This window comes from Pinus tabuliformis, chromosome 9, assembly GCF_031772625.1.
Source record: "Pinus tabuliformis cultivar Carrire ecotype Pingquan chromosome 9, CPIR1, whole genome shotgun sequence".
Classification (NCBI taxonomy): domain Eukaryota; kingdom Viridiplantae; phylum Streptophyta; class Pinopsida; order Pinales; family Pinaceae; genus Pinus; species Pinus tabuliformis.
In genome coordinates, this window is record NC_142307.1 from 585,910,300 (window position 1) to 585,913,057 (window position 2,758).

The following is a 2,758-nucleotide window of genomic DNA, read 5'->3' on the forward strand; positions in this document are numbered from 1 at the left end:
GTTATTCTTCCACACTTTATGCCTTACGACGTTTCCTTTGCAACATTAGTTGCAAATGCTAGTTATAAATATTTTCACCAAATCGCTTTACCATACCAATTTTTCAAATCTAAGTTTCTTATATTTTCCAAAATGACCATTAAAATTTGATATTAAAGTAATTAATATTTATATGTATTTTTTTAGTAAATGAGATTGACTTTACCTAAAACATTACATTAAAGTACTTTTAGTGTTAACAATAAATTATGGAAAGATGTATATAACATCTTTCCTCTTCCATCTTTAATAAATGTAAGCAGGCATATATAAAAACAAATTTTTCGTTTCTCTCTTCTTCTTTTGTATGTTCCTTTTCTATTTATTTATTTTGTATATAGTTAATATACATATTACCCTAGCAATTCTATAAAGTTGTGACTTTTTGGGTTTTAGTAATTTTAAGGAAATTTGGAAGTCTTCATGGCTAGTTTAATTGGTAGATTCTAAAGGTCAAAGAGGGTTTAAGATTAAATTTCATTAAGTTTGTTGGGATTACCTATGAAATGTGTAAAGTTAAATGAAGCATAATAGTATTTATGGGCATTTGAAAAGACTATGGCATGAACTATTGAAGGACTCATGCATGTCTAGAATAACCTTGGGACTTATTCATGCTTTCCTCATAGAAGGTAGATAAGCTACAAAATTGTTATAACATGTAGGTATATTATATGAAATTGCTAAGGGCTAAAAATGTCTATATAATAATTAAAAGGGAGGTAAGTGCAAGGTATAGGGATTTCTTATGGTATTAAAGGATGAAAAGACATGGAGCTTGCTTCAATACTTAAATCACCAATGACAATGAAGTTGAAGTGCTTTTTGTTGTACAAAATTTCAATGTTCTCAAAAGTAAAGAAGTTCATCAAAAGGTATAACTGATAAGTGACTCAATGGTGGTTATCCAAGAAATTATTTGTTGAGCTACCTCTACAAGTCATAATTTCCAATTATCTATCTTAGTGGGGCTAGATTTTGACCAAATTGACTTCTCCTATGCCGACTCTACAACCCTAAAGTTGAAACAACACAATAGACAAATTTGGGGATGCAAATGAAAGAAGGTTACTTAAGAATAAATGAGTTTCCTTCCCAATATTAGTTTCCTAATATCACTTACCTCCTCTTGAGGGTAATGAGAAGAAATCTTAGTAAATGGATTCTAACTTTCCACATCTCCTCATTACACTTTAAAGAATCATATATTATGGATAATGACCCTTGAATGTAGAACCAAATATTTTCTCACTTTATATATGTACTATCAGGGATATCATTATGAGTAATCTCCTAATATAATGTAGTTAAGGATATTAGGCAATTCTACTTCAACTCGATGGCGTTCTTTACAAATCCAAGAAGTTGACCATAAATTCATTGTCCACCAATTAATGTAATGGACGTTTAACCTCTAGCGTGAGTTGCTACTTATGTTTAGTCACTGACTTGGAGAACATTGCTCCCTGACATTGTTTCCCTAATTTAAATTCCGGCAGGCACTCGTTACATGGTTTTTTTTGTTAGTTTTCTTTTACTAGAAACCATTGCTTACCCCTTAGTTAGTACAAGCATATAGAACTTCTAAGTTCATAAACTAATACTTCTAGTTTTATGTTCTCATGTTATATATTTCAGAGTGCTAATATTTCTCACACATCTTAGACAAAATCACTATTTTCCTCCTATTGGTATGGTTTCATTAGTGGTAGGCCATCAACAATATGTATATACTTCCTAGTTTTTCTCTATTAGTATAGATATTCCATATAGCTTTCTTAATTTAAATTTTTGAATATCCATGTTAACTAATATATTTCAATATCAACTCCATATATGAATAGAGAAAAAGTAAGTATAAAAAATATATTAACGTATCAGTTATAAATAAAATGTTTTAATGTCCATACTCACTGTCAACTATGTATATATTATATAAAACAACTCAAAATAAATAAATAAATATTATTGTTAACATTTTATTAAATAAAACAATTCACCCTAATGGGGTGGGTGATCAAAGCATAAGCCAGAGGGTCGAGGGTGGATTTGACAAATGTGGAGGACACGTGTAGGATATGTGACATGCAATTAGTGTCGGAGGTAGCAAAGACTAGAGAAGGCAGGAGTAGAATATAAACCTTGGCTGGGGGGCATTCTTCTCTGTTTTTGTTTCTTTGGTATGTGCAAGAGTATTGGTGGCATAATTGATGATGTGTATGCACACATCGCCAACACGTGTATGCTCTTTCTATTGGTAAATGATACCTTTGTCGTTGTGGGTGTGTGGGAAGCATTACTACGAGTGTTAGCTTGGAATCTTGGTTGCTTAGTGTGGGATCCTGGTGAAAGGGCTAGAGGAAGTCTAAGGCATATATGTTTTATGCTGACAAGGAAAAGGGTGGTGTTGGTCGAGCCTGTGGAGTGTGGTCGTCGGCCTATTTCCAAGAATCTTGGAAACACTCCAGTAAGCTCGTCATTGTGTTATTTAGTTTGGACAAATCTTTTCTTGGTTTTAGTGTTTGCAGAGGGTTCCTTGTGTGGTTGTAGTTTCCGATATCGTCGTGGCATCCCTTTGTGGAGAGAATTCAAGCCTGGACACTTTCGATCTCGGCGCCCTGCAAGTTGGGAGGTGGGTAGTTGGTCTTTGGTGTGCTATAGTGGTTTTATCGAGGAATTTTATCACATGGTTGCTTGTTTTAGATTCACATTTGCGTGG